The 19,302-nt window shown below is 41.3% G+C and overlaps 1 pseudogene; it reads right to left on the minus strand.

The window, feature by feature from the left end:
* Positions 1-1,221: 1,221 nt before the first annotated feature.
* Positions 1,222-13,005, minus strand: LOC135532984 (zinc finger protein ZFP2-like; annotated as a pseudogene).
* Positions 13,006-19,302: the final 6,297 nt, after the last annotated feature.

The raw sequence follows: 19,302 nt of genomic DNA on the forward strand, positions 1-19,302 counted from the left end.
AATCAGTACCTAGCACAACAGAATGCTCTGCATTATATACCAAATAAAAGCGGACAGAGAAACATTTATTGCTTATACATGGGAACGTTTCCTCAGAATAAATAAAACAGGATGGTAGGAGTAGGGAGCTAGAGGCACCACTAGAGGGAGGTATGGAACACCAATAACAGGCTCAATATCAGTTACAGAAAACACTCAAATAACAATTCTTCATTCACGGCTGATGGGTGGAGAGTTTTTAAATAGAACATCCACCTGCATTCTGTCTGGAGAAGTCTAAGTTCAAGATGACCAACCCTACGTGAAGGTTTATCTGCTGAACAGAAGGACATGGAGGAGACGGGCCGCTGAGAACCACCACTACGTGAAGGTTAACCTACTGTATAGAGCAGAAGGACATGGAGGAGAACCACCCCTACCTGAAGGTTAACCTACTGTATAGAGCAGAAGGACATGGAGGAGAACCACCCCTACCTGAAGGTTTATCTACTGTATAGAACAGAAGGACATGGAGGAGACGGGCCTCTGAGAACCACCCCCTTCCATGGTTAACCTACTGTATAGAGCAGAAGGATGGAGGGAACCACCCCTAACTGAAGGTTTATCTACTGTATAGAGCAGAAGGACATGGAGGAGATGGGCCTCTGAGAACCACCCCTACCTGAAGGTTAACCTATTATAGAGCAGAAGGACATGGAGGAGAACATCAAGGTTAATCTACTGTATAGAGCAGAAGGACATGGAGGAGAACCACCCCTACCTGAAGGTTAATCTAGAGGGAACAGGACATGGAGGAGACGGGCCTCTGAGAAATTACATGCAATAGGATGACATGGCATCAAGATCTAACTAACATTAGAGGGAGGACATGGCATCAAGACTAGAGGGAGGACATGGCATCAAGACTAGAGGGACGGGGGGGTGAGCATCAAGACTTTCTAGAGGGAGGACATCAAGACTAGACTCCTTCTGACATGGCATCAAGACTAGAGGGAACATCAAGACAAGCAATTCTCATCAAGACAAGAGCAACGGGGGGTGAGCCTCAAACTTCCTCTTCATTTTCAGCCTCTGTTTTACTACAACACACAGGAGCTTCAGTCTCAGAAATTGTGTGAACCTCAGAAATGTGGGATGCGCACTTGAAGCGTGTAGGATACTGTTCTTGTCTGTAGGTTTTGTGTACTAAGTAGTGAACAAAGACCCGGAAGGAAGGATCTCTCACTCAATTATATATTTTACATTGTGACATGATTAACTAAAATACTCCTATTACAACATTCTACATTATGACATCATTAAAATACACATTCTACAACATTCTACATTATGACATCATTAAAATACCCCATCTACAACATTCTACATTATGACATCATTAAAATAAGTTCTACATTGTGAAATTAATTCATTGATATCATGAAACAACTCCTTCATGTATTTTCTGATGTTTAATCAGATATCTTTTACCAGAGTATCTCTTGTCACATTGATCACAGCTACAATATTCATTTCCTGTGTGTTTTCTCTGGTGTGATATCAGCTAGTTTGGCTGAGTAAAATTCTTCCCAGATTGATTTCAACTATAAGGATTCTCTCCTGTGTGTGTTCTCTGGTGTATAGTCAGATGGCTCGATGTAGTAAAACACTTCCCACATTGAGCACATCTATAAGGTTTCTCTCCTGTGTGTGTTCTCTGGTGTATGGTCAGACTGCTAGATGTAACAAAACTCTTCCCACATTGATCACAGCTGTAAGGTTTCTCTCCTGTGTGTGTTCTCTGGTGTATTGTCAAACGGCTAGATGTAACAAAACTCTTCCCACATTGATCACAGCTATGAGATTTCTCTCCTGAGTGTGTTCTCCGGTGTATAGTCAGCTGGCTAGATGTAACAAAACTCTTCCCACATTGATCACAGCTATAAGGTTTCTCTCCTGTGTGTTTTCTCTGGTGTATAGTCAGGCTGCTTGAGTGAGTAAAGCTCTTCCCACATTGATCACAGCTATAAGGCTTCTCTCCTGTGTGTGTTCTCTGGTGTGATTTTAAATGTCCTGACGAAACAAATCTCTTTCCACAGTCAGAGCAGTGGTAAGGTTTCACCCCGGTGTGTGTTCTCTGGTGTGTCGTTAGCCGTCTAGATTCAGTAAAACTCTTCCCACACTGATAACAGCTATAAGGTTTCTCTCCAGTGTGAATTCTCTGGTGTGATTGTAATGTAGATGATTTTGAAAAGGTCTTCCCACAGTCAGAGCAGCTATAAGGTTTCTCTCCGGTGTGAATTCTCTGGTGTGATTGTAATGTAGATGATTTTGAAAAGCTCTTCCCACAGTCAGAGCAGCTATAAGGTTTCTCTCCTGTATGGATTCTCTGATGTATTTTAAGGTCTGCTGAAGAGTGGAATCCCTTCCCACAGTCAGAGCAACAGTGAGGTTTCACTCCAGTGTGTATTCTCAGGTGTGCTGTCATGCTGCGTGAGTGAGCAAAACTCTTCCCACATTGATTACAGCTATAAGGCTTATCTCCTGTGTGTGTTCTCTGGTGTAAAGTCAGCTGGCTAGATGTAGTAAAATTCATCCCACACTGATCACAGATATAAGGATTCTCTCCTGTGTGTGTTCTCTGGTGTGTTGTCAGACGGCTTGACGAAGAAAACTCTTCCCACATTGATCACAGTTATAAGGTTTCTCTCCTGTGTGTGTTCTCTGGTGTGTTTTCAGGCTGCTTGGAACATTAAAACTCTTCCCACACTGATCACAGCTATACGGTTTCTCTCCTGTATGGATTCTCTGGTGTCTTATAAGGTCTGCCGAAGAGGTAAGTCTCTTCCCACAGTCAGAGCAGCAGTGAGATTTATCATCTGTGTGAATTCTCTGGTGTAGTTTTAGTGAATCTGATCTTGAGTAACTCTTCCCACAGTCAGCGCAGCAGTGAGGTTTCTTTCCTGTGATTCTCCGCTGGTGTTTCTTGGGTTGTTCCGATGCGGAGAGACTCTTCTCTGCCTCCTCAGCATCATGAGGTTGTTGAGGCTCCCCAGAGGATCCACTATAGTCCCGTCTCTCTCCTGTGTGAACAACAAAATCAGACAGATGATTAAAGGCCCACAAAAACGGTAATCCACTGTTTATTTGAGGTAAAGGGTGATTGCCCGTGATGTTTTATAACAATTTAAGTCTGTAATGAAATGTTTAAAAATGCTTTTACAAACTTATTTGAAAACTGTCTTAAGGACATTCAAGCAAAAACAGCCATATTGTCTTGATTTTTATCTCACAGTAGTATTTTTATTTTGTTATTTTACCTTTATTTAACTAGGCAAGTCAGTTAAGAACAAATTCTTATTTTCAATGACGGCCTGGGAACAGTGGGTTAACTGCCTGTTCAGGGGCAGAACAATAGATTTGTACCTTGTCAGCTCGTGGGTTTGAACTTTCAACCTTCCAGTTACTAGTCCAACACTCCAACCACTAGGCTACCCTGCCTCCCCTTCTAGTGGATGATAGTATTTAATACAGCTATAAAAACCCTATTCACTAATTCACCACCGTGGGGGAAAACCCAGGGGAGTTCTCATAGACTGACAGCAAAAATAGCCTCCATTTACAGGTTGCTTATGAGTGCATTTCACACTACTTTTGTGATTGATTATAATTGTAAAGGCTCGTTTGTGCCATTGTTTCAAAATCAACTGCTTTATACTTAAAAACAACAACTTTAATTTCAACCAGTAAAAAGCTCTTTGGCTAGCTTTTGCAACCAGTCTATGTCAATAAGCGCTAGCATTCCAGCTAACAGCTTTGCTACCAGCCTAGCATTAGCATTCTAGCTACCAGTCTATGTCAATAAGCGTTAGCATTTCAGCTAACAGCTTTGCCACCAGCCTAGCATTAGCATTCTAGCTAACAGCTTTGCTACAAGTCTATGTCAATAAGCGTTAGCATTCTCGCTAACAGCTTTGCTACCAGCCTATGTCAATAAGCGTTAGCATTCTAGCTAACGGCTTTGCTACCAGCCTAGCATTAGCATTCAAGCTAACAGCTTTGCTACCAGCCTATGTCAATAAGCTTTAGCATTCTAGCTAACAGCTTTGCTTCCAGCCGAGCATTAGCATTTAAGCTAACAACTGCTGCATCCAAAATACATATTTTGCAATTATCACAACCAAATAGTCTCCTAGAGAAAGTAAGAAATAATCAAAACAACAATTGTAAGTCTATGACAACCCCAAAAACTGTTTATTGTTTAGCAGTAATAACCTGGTAAATCTAGAATGTTGAATGGTCTCTGATGACAACATAGACCTACTGTAGGACTCATAACTTCACCTAACAACATAGACCTACTGTAGGACCCATAACTTCACCTAACAACAACATAGACCTACTGTAGGACCCAAAACTTACAACATAGACCTACTGTAGGACCCATAACTTACAACATAGACCTACTGTAGGACCCATAACTTCACCTAACAACAACATAGACCTACTGTAGGACCCATAACTTACAACATAGACCTACTGTAGGATCCCTAACTTACAACACAGACCTACTGTAGGATCCCTAACTTACAACACATACCTACTGTAGGATCCCTACCTTACAACACAGACCTACTGTAGGACCCATAACTTACAACACAGACCTACTGTAGGATCCCTACCTTACAACACAGACCTACTGTAGGATCCCTACCTTACAACACAGACCTACTGTAGGATCCCTACCTTACAACACAGACCTACTGTAGGACCCATAACTTACAACACAGACCTACTGTAGGATCCCTACCTTACAACACAGACCTACTGTAGGATCCCTACCTTACAACACAGACCTACTGTAGGACCCATAACTTACAACATAGACCTACTGTAGGATCCCTACCTTACAACACAGACCTACTGTAGGACCCTTACAACACAGACCTACTGTAGGACCCATAACTTACAACATAGACCTACTGTAGGATCCCTACCTTACAACACAGACCTACTGTAGGACCCTACAACACAGACCTACTGTAGGACCCATAACTTACAACACAGACCTACTGTAGGACCCTTACAACACAGACCTACTGTAGGACCCTTACAACACAGACCTACTGTAGGACCCTTACAACACAGACCTACTGTAGGACCCTTACAACAGACCTAGGACTATAAATAATGTAATATTTCAGGTGAAACATGGAAACTAAAATATCTTTGTCATGACATTTCATAACCAGATCACCAGATAATTTTGTGAATAATCCCATTAGGCTCCTCTGTAATGTGCTGTCATTCTAAATGTCCTGAAAATGGAAAAGTAGCTCTGTGTGTTGTACAATAGCCTGTTCATCAAGGGACAGTTCTCTACACATTATGAGCTAAGTATCGGTGTGTTGTACAATAGCCTGTCCATCAAGGAGCAGTTCTCTACACATTATGAGCTGAGTATCTGTGTGTTGTACAATAGCCTGTCCATCAAGGGACAGTTCTCTACACATTATGAGCTAAGTATCTGTGTGTTGTACAATAGCGTGTCCATCAAGGAACAGTTCTCTACACATTATGAGCTAAGTATCTGTGTGTTGTACAATAGCCTGTCCATCAAGGGACAGTTCTCTACACATTATGAGCTAAGTATCTGTGTGTTGTACAATAGCCTGTCCATCAAGGAACAGTTCTCTACACATTATGAGCTAAGTATCTGTGTGTTGTACAATAGCCTGTCCATCAAGGAACAGTTCTCTACACATTATGAGCTAAGTATCTGTGTGTTGTACAATAGGAACAGTTCTCTACACATTATGAGCTAAGTATCTGTGTGTTGTACAATAGCCTGTCCATCAAGGGACAGTTCTCTACACATTATGAGCTGAGTATCTGTGTGTTGTACAATAGCCTGTCCATCAAGGAACAGTTCTCTACACATTATGAGCTAAGTATCTGTGTGTTGTACAATAGGAACAGTTCTCTACACATTATGAGCTAAGTATCTGTGTGTTGTACAATAGGGACAGTTCTCTACACATTATGAGCTAAGTATCTGTGTGTTGTACAATAGGAACAGTTCTCTACACATTATGAGCTAAGTATCTGTGTGTTGTACAATAGCCTGTCCATCAAGGAGCAGTTCTCTACACATTATGAGCTGAGTATCTGTGTGTTGTACAATAGGAACAGTTCTCTACACATTATGAGCTAAGTATCTGTGTGTTGTACAATAGCCTGTCCATCAAGGGACGGTTCTCTACACATTATGAGCTAAGTATCTGTGTGTTGTACAATAGCCTGTCCATCAAGGGACAGTTCTCTACACATTATGAGCTAAGTATCTGTGTGTTGTACAATAGCCTGTCCATCAAGGGACAGTTCTCTACACATTATGAGCTGAGTATCTGTGTGTTGTACAATAGCCTGTCCATCAAGGAACAGTTCTCTACACATTATGAGCTAAGTATCTGTGTGTTGTACAATAGGAACAGTTCTCTACACATTATGAGCTAAGTATCTGTGTGTTGTACAATAGGAACAGTTCTCTACACATTATGAGCTGAGTATCTGTGTGTTGTACAATAGCCTGTCCATCAAGGAACAGTTCTCTACACATTATGAGCTAAGTATCTGTGTGTTGTACAATAGGAACAGTTCTCTACACATTATGAGCTAAGTATCTGTGTGTTGTACAATAGCCTGTCCATCAAGGAACAGTTCTCTACACATTATGAGCTAAGTATCTGTGTGTTGTACAATAGGAACAGTTCTCTACACATTATGAGCTGAGTATCTGTGTGTTGTACAATAGCCTATCCATCAAGGGACAGTTCTCTACACATTATGAGCTAAGTATCTGTGTGTTGTACAATAGCCTGTCCATCAAGGGACAGTTCTCTACACATTATGAGCTAAGTATCTGTGTTGTACAATAGCCTATCCATCAAGGGACAGTTCTCTACACATTATGAGCTAAGTATCTGTGTTGTACAATAGCCTGTCCATCAAGGGACAGTTCTCTACACATTATGAGCTAAATATCTGTGTGTTGTACAATAGGAACAGTTCTCTACACATTATGAGCTAAGTATCTGTGTGTTGTACAATAGCCTGTCCATCAAGGGACAGTTCTCTACACATTATGAGCTAAGTATCTGTGTGTTGTACAATAGCCTGTCCATCAAGGGACAGTTCTCTACACATTATGAGCTAAGTATCTGTGTGTTTGAAAACACATTACTTTGATGCTTTCTCAGTTAAATCTAACTAGACCTGCTGTAAATCAAATCAAATATTATTTGTCACATGATGAATACAACAGGTGTAGTAGACCTCACAGTGAAATGCTGAATACAACAGGTGTAGTAGACCTCACAGTGAAATGCTGAATACAACAGGTGTAGTAGACCTCACAGTGAAATGCTGAATACAACAGGTGTAGTAGACCTCACAGTGAAATGCTGAATACAACAGGTGTAGTAGACCTCACAGTGAAATGCTGAATACAACAGGTGTAGTTGACCTCACAGTGAAATGATGAATACAACAGGTGTAGTAGACCTTAGGGTGAAATGCTGAATATAACAGGTGTAGTAGACCTCACAGTGAAATGCTGAATACAACAGGTGTAGTAGACCTCACAGTGAAATGCTGAATACAACAGGTATAGTAGACCTCACAGTGAAATGCTGAATACAACAGGTGTAGTTGACCTCACAGTGAAATGCTGAATACAACAGGTGTAGTAGACCTCACAGTGAAATGCTGAATACAAAAGGTGTAGTAGACCTCACAGTGAAATGCTGAATACAACAGGTGTAGTAGACCTCACAGTGAAATGCTAAATACAACAGGTGTAGAAGACCTCACAGTGAAATGCTGAATGCAATAGGTGTAGTAGACCTCACAGTGAAATGATCAATACAACAGGTGTAGACCTCACAGTGAAATGCTGACTGACCTGCCCTTAACCAACAATACAGAGTTAAGAAAATATATTAAAAAAATATATAAATATATATACACAATAAGATTACCTAACAATAACGAGGCGATATACAGGGGGTACCTGTACAGAGTCAATGTGGAGGCTGTATACAGGGGGTACCGGTACAGAGTCAATGTGGAGGCTATATACAGGGGGTACCGGTACAGAGTCTATGTGGAGGCTATATACAGGGGGTACCGGTACAGAGTCTATGTGGAGGCTATATACAGGGGTACCGGTACAGAGCCAATGTGGAGGCTATATACAGGGGGTACCTGTACAGAGTCAATGTGGAGGCTGTATACAGGGGGTACCGGTACCGAGTCAATGTGGAGGCTGTATACAGGGGGTACCGGTACAGAGTCAATGTGGAGGCTGTATACAGGGGGTACCGGTACAGAGTCAATGTGGAGGCTGTATACAGGGGGTACCGGTACAGAGTCAATGTTGCGGCTATATACAGGGGGTACCGGTACAGAGTCAATGTGGAGGCTGTATACAGGGGTACTGGTACAGAGTCAATGTGGAGGCTATATACAGGGGGTACCGGTACAGAGTCAATGTGGAGGCTATATACAGGGGGTACCTGTACAGAGTCAATGTGGAGGCTGTATACAGGGGGTACCGGTACAGAGTCAATGTGGAGGCTATATACAGGGGGTACCGGTACAGAGTCAATGTGGAGGCTATGTACAGGGGGTACCGGTACAGAGTCAATGTGGAGGCTATATACAGGGGGTACCGGTACAGAGTCAATGTGGAGGCTGTATACAGGGGGTACCGGTACAGAGTCAATGTGGAGGCTATATACAGGGGGTACCGGTACAGAGTCAATGTGAAGGCTGTATACAGGGGTACTGGTACAGAGTCAATGTGGAGGCTATATACAGGGGTACCGGTACAGAGTCAATGTGGAGGCTATATACAGGGGGTACCTGTACAGAGTCAATGTGGAGGCTGTATACAGGGGGTACCGGTACAGAGTCAATGTGGAGGCTATATACAGGGGGTACCGGTACAGAGTCAATGTGGAGGCTATGTACAGGGGGTACCGGTACAGAGTCAATGTGGAGGCTATATACAGGGGGTACCGGTACAGAGTCAATGTGGAGGCTATATACAGGGGGTACCAGTACAGAGTCAATGTGGAGGCTATATACAGGGGGTACCGGTACAGAGTCAGTGTGGAGGCTATATACAGGGGTTACCGGTACAGAGTCAATGTGGAGGCTATATACAGGGGGTACCGGTACAGAGTCAATGTGGAGGCTATATACAGGGGGTACCGGTACAGAGTCAATGTGGAGGCTATATACAGGGGGTACCGGTACAGAGTCAATGTGGAGACTATATACAGGGGGTACCGGTACAGAGTCAATGTTGCGGCTATATACAGGGGGTACCCCGGTACAGAGTCAATATACGGAGGTACAGATTACTCGCTTAGCAAATCAACCAGACGAGACCCTGCTGTAAATCAACCAGACACTACTGTAAATCAACCAGACTAGACCCTGCTGTAAATCGACCAGACCCTACTGTAAATCAACCAGACTAGACCCTACTGTAAATCAACCAGACTAGACACTACTGTAAATCAACCAGACTAGACCCTGCTGTAAATCGACCAGACCCTACTGTAAATCAACCAGACTAGACCCTGCTGTAAATCAACCAGACACTACTGTAAATCAACCATACTAGACCCTGCTGTAAATAAACCAGACTAGACCCTGCTGTAAATCAACCAGACTAGACCCTGCTGTAAATCAACCAGACCTTACTGTAAATCAACCAGACTAGACCCCGCTGTAAATCAATCAGACCCTACTGTAAATCAACCAGACCCTACTGTAAATCAATCAGACCCTGCTGTAAATCAACCAGACTAGACCCCGCTGTAAATCAATCAGACCCTACTGTAAATCAATCAGACCCTACTGTAAATCAATCAGACCCTACTGTAAATCAATCAGACCCTACTGTAAATCAATCAGACCCCGCTGTAAATCAATCAGACCCTACTGTAAATCAATCAGACCCTACTGTAAATCAATCAGACCCCGCTGTAAATCAGACCCTACTGTAAATCAATCAGACCCTACTGTAAATCAATCAGACCCTACTGTAAATCAACCAGACCTTATTGTAAATCAATCAGACTAGACCCTACTATAAATCAACCAGACTAGACCCTACTGTAAATCAATCAGACTAGACCCTACTATAAATCAACCAGACTAGACCTTACTGTAAATCAAGCAGACCCTACTGTAAATCAATCAGAACCTCCTGTAAATCAATCACACAATAACAGATGAGGAACATCAATGTAGGGATATTAGGGCCAACGTGGAGCACGCAACCAACTGTCTTCACCAGCGTAGCGAATGACAGTCTTGGTGAACACAGTTTTTCCAGCACTTTGGCTGTTGTTGCATGTCGTGCTGTATCACAACATCACTTAAATGTCATTCAGAAAATTACTTTCAGCTGATGATATTTTAAAATACGTCATAATTATTGAAGAGCCAGTTTAATGAGGGAACTGACTTGGTGTTCTGAATCAATTCAAAATGACACTTTATTGAAGAGCCTGGTTCATGAGAGAACTGACTTGGTGTTCTGAATCAATTCAAGGTGACTCTTTATTGAAGAGCCAGGTTCATGAGAGAACTGACTTGGTGTTCTGAATCAATTCATGGTGACTCTTTATTGAAGAGCCAGGTTAATGAGAGAACTGACTTGGTGTTCTGAATCAATTCAAAATGACACTTTATTGAAGTTAGTGTTCTGAATCAATTCAAGGTGACTCTTTATTGAAGAGCCAGGTTAATGAGAGAACTGACTTGGTGTTAATGAGGGAACTGACTTGGTGTTCTGAATCAATTCAAGGTGACTCTTTATTGAAGAGCCAGGTTAATGAGAGAACTGACTTGGTGTTCTGAATCAATTCAAGGTGACTCTTTATTGAAGAGCCAGGTTAATGAGAGAACTGACTTGGTGTTAATGAGGGAACTGACTTGGTGTTCTGAATCAATTCAAGGTGACTCTTTATTGAAGAGCCAGGTTAATGAGAGAACTGACTTGGTGTTCTGAATCAATTCAAAATGACTCTTTATTGAAGAGCCAGGTTAATGAGAGAACTGACTTGGTGTTCTAAATCAATTCATGGTGATTCTTAATTGAAGAGCCAGGTTAATGAGAGAACTGACTTGGTGTTCTAAATCAATTCATGATGATTCTTTATTGAAGAGCCAGGTTAATGAGAGAACTGACTTGGTGTTCTAAATCAATTCATGGTGACTCTTTATTGAAGAGCCAGGTTAATGAGAGAACTGGCTTGGTGCTCTGAATCAATTCATGGTGACTCTTTATTGAAGAGCCAGGTTAATGAGGGTACTGACTTGGTGTTCTGAATCAATTCAAAATGACTCTTTATTGAAGTTAGTGTTCTGAATCAATTCAAGGTGACTCTTTATTGAAGAGTCGGGTTAATGACAGTATTGATGTTAGTATTCTGAATCAATTCAAAATGACTCTTTATTAAAGATAGCCTCCACATATATAGCCTCCACATTGACTCTGTACCGGTACCCCCTGTATATAGCCTCCAGAGGTTTACACATCACTGCGACATTGTAATTACATTATCATTAACAGAGCAGCAGGTAGCCTAGCGGTCAGAGCAGGTAGCCTAGCGGTCAGAGCAGGTAGCCTAGCGGTCAGAGCAGGTAGCCTAGCGGTCAGAGAAGGTAGCCTAGCGGTTAGAGAAGGTAGCCTAGCGGTTAGAGCAGGTAGCCTAGCGGTTAGAGCAGGGAGCCTAGCGGTTAGAGCAGGGAGCCAAGCGGTTAGAGCAAGGAGCCTAGTGGTTAGAGCAGGGAGCCTAGTGGTTAGAGCGTCGGACTAGTAAACAAAGAGTTGGTGGATCGAATCCCTGAGCTGACAAGTTAAAAGTCTGTCGTTCTGAACAAGGCAGTTAGTCCACTGTCCAGTAGTCTGTCGTTCTGCCCCTGAACAAGGCAGTTCGTCCACCATCTAGTAGGCTGTCGTTCTGAACAAGGCAGTTAGTCCACCATCCAGTAGTCTGTCGTTCTGCCCCTGAACAAGGCAGTTAGTCCACTGTCCAGTAGTCGGTCGTTCTGCCCCTGAACAAGGCAGTTAGTCCACCGTTCCTAGGCCGTAATTGTAAATAAGAATGTGTTCTTAACTGACTTGCCAAGTTAAATTAAGGTCAAATTCAATGTTGGTTAAGGGCTTGTAAGTAAGCATTTCGTGGTATTGTTGTATTCGGCGCATGTGACAAATAGTTTGATTTGATAGCATATTTTGTGGATATGAAATTACTTTCTTATCAATTAAAAATCTGGGTACTTTCATAGCTTTTGTCACATGAGTTCAACAACTGCGGAGTAAATGCCCCTGTTTTTAAGACAGTACTTACTGGTGTTAATCAGATCTCCTGTCTCCTCGTCTTTCAATGTGACAGTCATCTCCCCCTCCTCCTCCTTCACTCCAAAAACTGCATCATCCTCTTCCTCCTCTTCTTTCACAGTCACATCCTCCTCTTCCTCCTCCTCTTTCACACTGAAAACATCTTTCTCTTCTTTCACTGTAACAGCCTCACCCTCTACTTCTTGTTTTACTGTAACAACCTCCTCTTCCTCTACTTTTGTTACTGTGACATCTTCTTCTTCCTCTTCCTCTTTCACGACAACGTTCAGCCACAGACCCTCTTTCTCCGTCCAGCAGACCTCCTCCTCCTCTTCATCAGGAGGAGAGTAGCTTGGTGAACTCATGGTCGGGGATGATAGCTAACAGTTAGCTAACTATGCTAATGCTAACTTAACCAGCCACGTTAGCTAAATAATAACAACAAAAACGTAAATAGGAAATGAAATTAGATAATTAGCTAAACGACAGAAATGTGATCAAAACACAGTGCCTAAAATACCAGAAAGAGCCTTTAAGAGCTTAAATGTTTCCGCTATGTTGACGAGCAAGCTACCGAGATGGCTGAGATGGCTGTTGTTGTTCTTCTTTTAGTTTTTATCGGCGGATCGCAACGGACCGAGAGGTGGAAACACCGCCCCTACTGTACCGGAGGCGGCCCGTCAGGAAGTCCAGGATCCAGTTGTCGAGGGAGGTGTTTAGTTCCGGGGTCCTTATTAACTTCGTGATGAGCTTTGAGGGCACTATGGTGTTGAACGCTGAGCCTGAGTTGTAGTCAATGAACAGCATTCAGGTGAGAAAGGGCAGTGTGGAGTGCAATAGAGATTGCATCATCACTGAGAGATTGTAATTACGTGATCAATTAACAGACAGGATGACACATCACTCGGTCATTGTAATTACATTATCATTAACAGACAGGTTTTTTATTTTTTATTTTACCTTTATTTAACTAGGCAAGTCAGTTAATTAAGAACAAATTCTTATTTTCAATGACGGCCTAGGAACAGTGGGTTAACTGCCTGTTCAGGGGCCAGAACGACAGATGTGTACCTTGATCAGCTCGGGGTTTGAACTTGCAACCTTCCGGTTACTAGTCCAACGCTCTAACCACTAGGCTACCCTGCCATCTCTACACATCACTGAGACATTGTAATTACATTATCAATTAACAGACAGGTTTACACATCACTGAGACGTTGTAATTACATTATCAATTAACAGACAGGTTTACACATCACTGAGACGTTGTAATTACATTATCAATTAACAGACAGGTTTACACATCACTGAGACATTGTAATTACATTATCAATTAACAGACAGGTTTACACATCACTGAGACGTTGTAATTACATTATCAATTAACAGACAGGTTTACACATCACTAAGACATTGTAATTACATTATCAATTAATAGACAGGTTTACACATCACGGCACATAGTGGAGGTGTACTGTTAAGAAGAGCCCGTGAGTAAATATTTCACGACACCGTTTTAGCCTTCAACCTATATCCTGCACATGTGACCCAATAAAATGTTGATTTGATCTGACTATTCAGTACAAAACCTTTAGATGTTCCATCTGAATGAACAGACTGATTGTGTGTCTGTAATCTGTGTAGCAGCAAATTAATACGCTGCCATCTGATGTCTATCACAGTGCAATCGGTTTTGTCACCAAAGCCCCATATACGACCCACCACTGCGACCTGTACGCTCTCGTTGGCTGGCCCTCGCTTCATACTCGTCGCCAAACCCACTGGCTCCATGTCATCTACAAGACCCTGCTAGGTAAAGTCCCCCCTTATCTCAGCTCGCTGGTCACCATAGCATCACCCACCTGTAGCACGCGCTCCAGCAGGTATATCTCTCTGGTTAACCCCAAAACCAATTCTTTCTTTGGCCGCCTCTCCTTCCAGTTCTCTGCTGCCAATGACTGGAACGAACTACAAAAATCTCTGAAACTGGAAACACTTATCTCCCTCACTAGCTTTAAGCACAAACTATCAGAGCAGCTCACAGATTATTGCACCTGTACATAGCCCACCTATAATTTAACCCAAACAACTACCTCTTTCCCTACTGTATTTATTTTATTTATTTATTTTGCTCCTTTGCACCCCATTATTTTTATTTCTACTTTGCACATTCTTCCATTGCAAATCTACCATTCCAGTGTTTTACTTGCTATATTGTATTTACTTTGCCACCATGGCCTTTTTTTTGCCTTTACCTCCTTATCTCACCTCATTTGCTCACATCGTATATAGACTTGTTTATACTGTATTATTGACTGTATGTTTGTTTTACTCCATGTGTAACTCTGTGTCGTTGTATGTGTCAAACTGCTTTGCTTTATCTTGGCCAGGTCGCAATTGTAAATGAGATCTTGTTCTCAACTTGCCTACCTGGTTAACTAAAGGTGAAAAAAAATGTGAGGATGACATCATAAGAACAGGAGAAACAAACGTCTGTTATTGGAGGTTGGAAAGACACGGTTGATTTCACTTGACAGACGATAATCGAGGTTCACACACAATAATATCGGATGTGGTCAGTCGATGCAGGAACAGCAAACATTCTGTAATGTCTGTTTTTTGTAGTTTTTTTAAAAACCTTTATTTAACTTGTCAAGTCAGTTAATCCGGCTATGAATTTTTTTTTTTTTTTTTTTGAAATTTGCAAATAAATTCATTAAAAATCCTACAATGTGATTTTCTGGATTAGTTTTTTCTCATTTTGTCAGTCATAGTTGAAGTGTACCTATGATGAAAATTACAGGCCTCTCTCATCTTTTTAAGTTGGAGAACTTGCACAATTGGTGGCTGACTAAATACTTTTTTTGCCCCACTGTATATCTATATATCCCATATCGACCTTTAGCATTCAGTGGCCTATAGCCGTATATATATCTATATATCTGTTAAGGGAATTTTTATCAATGATGACTAATTATGTATACATTTCAATCAGGACTGACTAGTCCAAATGCTATTATGTACTGTACATATGAATTTTCTCTCTTGCTCCCATTCCCAATTGTATATAATATAGTCAGGAGTTTAGAACAGTGCCTTGGTAGAAATGGATGAACTATCTCCAGATGGCAGGGACGGACTGTCTCTAGACTGTCTAGAATGCTATCTACACTGACTGACTGACCTTGGCTACAGGCGAGGAGGGAAGGCTCGAGAACTATAGGGCCTTTCTACCGGTGTCATGAAGAGATAGAATATTTAGAAAACGCTGACGTCATTTTCAGTTTATAACCTGTGGAAAAATGTGTATATACCAGTACGCTCTTGAATTAAACGCTGTTACCTGACTTTTAAGACCGGGGCTCTGTCCATTCTTATAAAATATATATAGGGTCTTACAAACCCTTAAATGCATTGACAGAGTATTTCATTCTGATTGGGAAACAATACAGAGGAATTTAGAATTCCACTAACAATATCCCATATAGACCTTTAGCACTTGGTGGCCTATATTCATATATATATATCTATATATCCCATATAGACCTTTAGCACTTGGTGGACTATAGCCGTATATATATATATCTATATATCCATATAGACCTTTAGCACTTGGTGGCCTATAGCTGTATATATATGTATACATTTCTATATATATCCATATATATCCCATATAGACCTTTAGCAAAAGAGGCTTTATCTTCTTGAAACTCCCCATCCCGGATCCGGGATCGTGACTAAAGCCTCAGGCTCATTTGCATAATGCAACGTTAGCGATTTCTGAAAATCGCAAATAAAATGAAAATAATGCGCCTACTCTCAAGCTTAGCCTTTTTCTTAACAACACTGTCATCTCAGATTTTCAAAATATGCTTTTGAACCATAGCAATTCACTAATTTGTGTAAGAGTATGCTAAGCTAGCTTAGCATTTTGAGTAGCATTTAGCACGCAACATTTTCACAAAAACCGGATAACCAAATAAATAAAATAATTTACCTTTGAAGAGCTTCGGATGTTTTCAATGAGGAGACTCTCAGTTACAAAGCAAATGTGCAGTTTTTCAAAAAATATTATTTGTGTAGGACAAATCGCTCCGTTTTGTTCACGTTTGGCTATGAAAAAAACCTGTATACAGTTATAGCCTGAAGCTCATTAGCATAATGTAACGTTAACGATTTCTGAAAATCGCAAATAAAATGAAAATAATGCGCCTGCTCTCAAGCTTAGCCTTTTCTTAACAACACTGTCATCTCAGATTTTCAAAATATGCTTTTGAACCATAGCAATTGACTCATTTGTGTAAGAGTATGCTAAGCTAGCTTAGCATTTTGAGTAGCATTTAGCACGCAACATTTTCACAAAAACCAGATAACCAAATAAATAAAATCATTTACCTTTGAAGAGCTTTGGATGTTTTCAATGAGGAGACTCTCAGTTACATACCAAATGCGCAGTTTTTCCTGAAAGCGTCTGTGTGTAGGAGAAATCGCTCCGTTTTGTACATCACATTTGGCTACCGAAACGAACCGAAAATTCAGTCACCTACAACATCAAACTTTTTCCAAATTAACTCCATAATATCGACCGAAACATGGCAAACGTTGTTTGGAATCAATCCTCAAGGTGTTTTTTCACATATCTCTTCATTGATATATCGTTCGTGGAAGCCTGCATTCTTCTATAAATTCCATGGAAAAATACTTGCAGCTGACTTTTGCGCACCAATTTCGGCGCAGGACACCGGCGGACACCTGGTAAATGTGGTCTCTTATGGTCAATCTTCCAATGATATGCCTACAAATACGTCACAATGCTGCAGACACCTTGGGGAAACGACAGAAAGGGCAGACTTACTCCTCTCGCATTCACAGCCATATAAGGAGACAATGGAAAACAGAGCCTCAAAAATCCTGCTCATTTCCTGGATGCCGTCTCATCTTGGTTTTGCCTGAAGCTCACGTTCTAGGGCACGCACATAAAATATCTTTGCAGTTCTGGAAACGTCAGAGTGTTTTCTTTCCAAAGCTACCAATTATATGCATAGTCGAGCATCTTTTTGTGACAAAATATCTTGTTTAATAACCTCTTGAAACTCCCCATCCCGGATCCGGGATCGTGACTAAAGCCTCAGGCTCATTAGCATAACGCAACGTTAACGATTTCTGAAAATCGCAAATAAAATTAAAATAATGCGTTTGCTCTCAAGCTTAGCCTTTTCTTAACAACACTGTCATATCAGATTTTCAAAATATGCTTTTGAACCATAGAAATGGACTAATTTGTGTAAGAGTATGCAAAGCTAGCATAGCATTTTGAGTAGCATTTAGCACGCAACATTTTCACAAAAACCAGATAACCAAATAAATAAAATCATTAACTTTGAAGAGCTTCGGATGTTTTCAATGAGGAGACTCTCAGTTACATAGCAAATGTGCAGTTTTCAAAAAAATATTATTTGTGTAGGACAAATCGCTCCGTTTTGTTCACGTTTGGCTATGAAAAAAACCTGTATACAGTTATAGCCTGAAGCTCATTAGCATAATGTAACGTTAACGATTTCTGAAAATCGCAAATAAAATGAAAATAATGCATCTGCTCTCAAGCTTAGCCTTTTCTTAACAACACTGTCATCTCAGATTTTCAAAATATGCTTTTGAACCATAGAAATGGACTAATTTGTGTAAGAGTATGCAAAGCTAGCATAGCATTTTGTGTAGCATGTAGCACGCAACATTTTCACAAAAGCCAGATAACCAAATAAATAAAATCATTTACCTTTGAAGAGCTTCTGATGTTTTCAATGAGGAGACTCTCAGTCACATGCCAAATGCGCAGTGTTTCCTGAAAGCGTCTGTGTGTAGGAGAAATCGTTCCGTTTTCTACATTGCGCCTGGCTACTGAAACGAACCGAAAATGCAGTCACCTACAACGTAAAACTTTTTCCGGATTAACTACATAATATCGACCGAAACATGGCAAACGTTGTTTGGAATCAGTCCTCAAGGTGTTTTTTCACATATCTCTTCATTGACATGCAGTTCGTGGAAGCTTGCTTTCCTCTGTATTCCTTGGAAAAATACTGGCAGGTGACTTTTGCGCACCAATTTCGGCGCAGGACACCGGGCGGACACGTGGTAAATGTGGTCTCTTATGGTCAATCTTCCAATGATCTGCCTACAAATACGTCACAATGCTGCAGACACCTTGGGGAAACGACAGAGAGGGTTGATTCATTCCTCTTGCGTTCACAGCCATATAAGGAGATCATGACAAACAGAGCCTCAAAAATCCTTGTCATTTCCTGGATGCCATCTCATCTTGGTTTTGCCTGAAGCTCACGTTAAAGGGCACGCACAGAGAAGATCTTTGTATTTCTGGACACGTCAGAGTGTTTTCTTTCGAACAGTAGCAATTATATGCATAGTCGAGCATCTTTTTGTGACAAAATATCTTGTTTAAAACGGGAACGTTTTTCATCCAAAAATGAAATTGCGCCCCTAGAGTTCCAAGAAGTTAAACGGGAACGTTTTTCATCCAAAAATGGAATTGCGCCCTAGAGTTTCAACAGGTTAAATGAGGCAGGTGAACTTGCAACAGCAGCAATTCAACAGTATTTAATGTGAGATCTTCTCTAAGCAGGAATATGGCTCTGAACATACAGCAACACCTCCCCATTGTAAACAGCAACACCTCCCCCATTGTAAACAGCAACACCTCCCCCATTGTAAACAGCAACACCTCCCCCATTGTAAACAGCAACACCTCCCCCATTGTAAACAGCAACACCTCCCCCATTGTAAACAGCAACACCTCCCCCATTGTAAACAGCAACACCTCCCCCATTGTAAACAGCAACACCTCCCCCATTGTAAACAGCAACACCTCCCCCATTGTAAAC

This window comes from Oncorhynchus masou, unplaced genomic scaffold (assembly GCF_036934945.1).
Source record: "Oncorhynchus masou masou isolate Uvic2021 unplaced genomic scaffold, UVic_Omas_1.1 unplaced_scaffold_2139, whole genome shotgun sequence".
Taxonomy (NCBI): domain Eukaryota; kingdom Metazoa; phylum Chordata; class Actinopteri; order Salmoniformes; family Salmonidae; genus Oncorhynchus; species Oncorhynchus masou.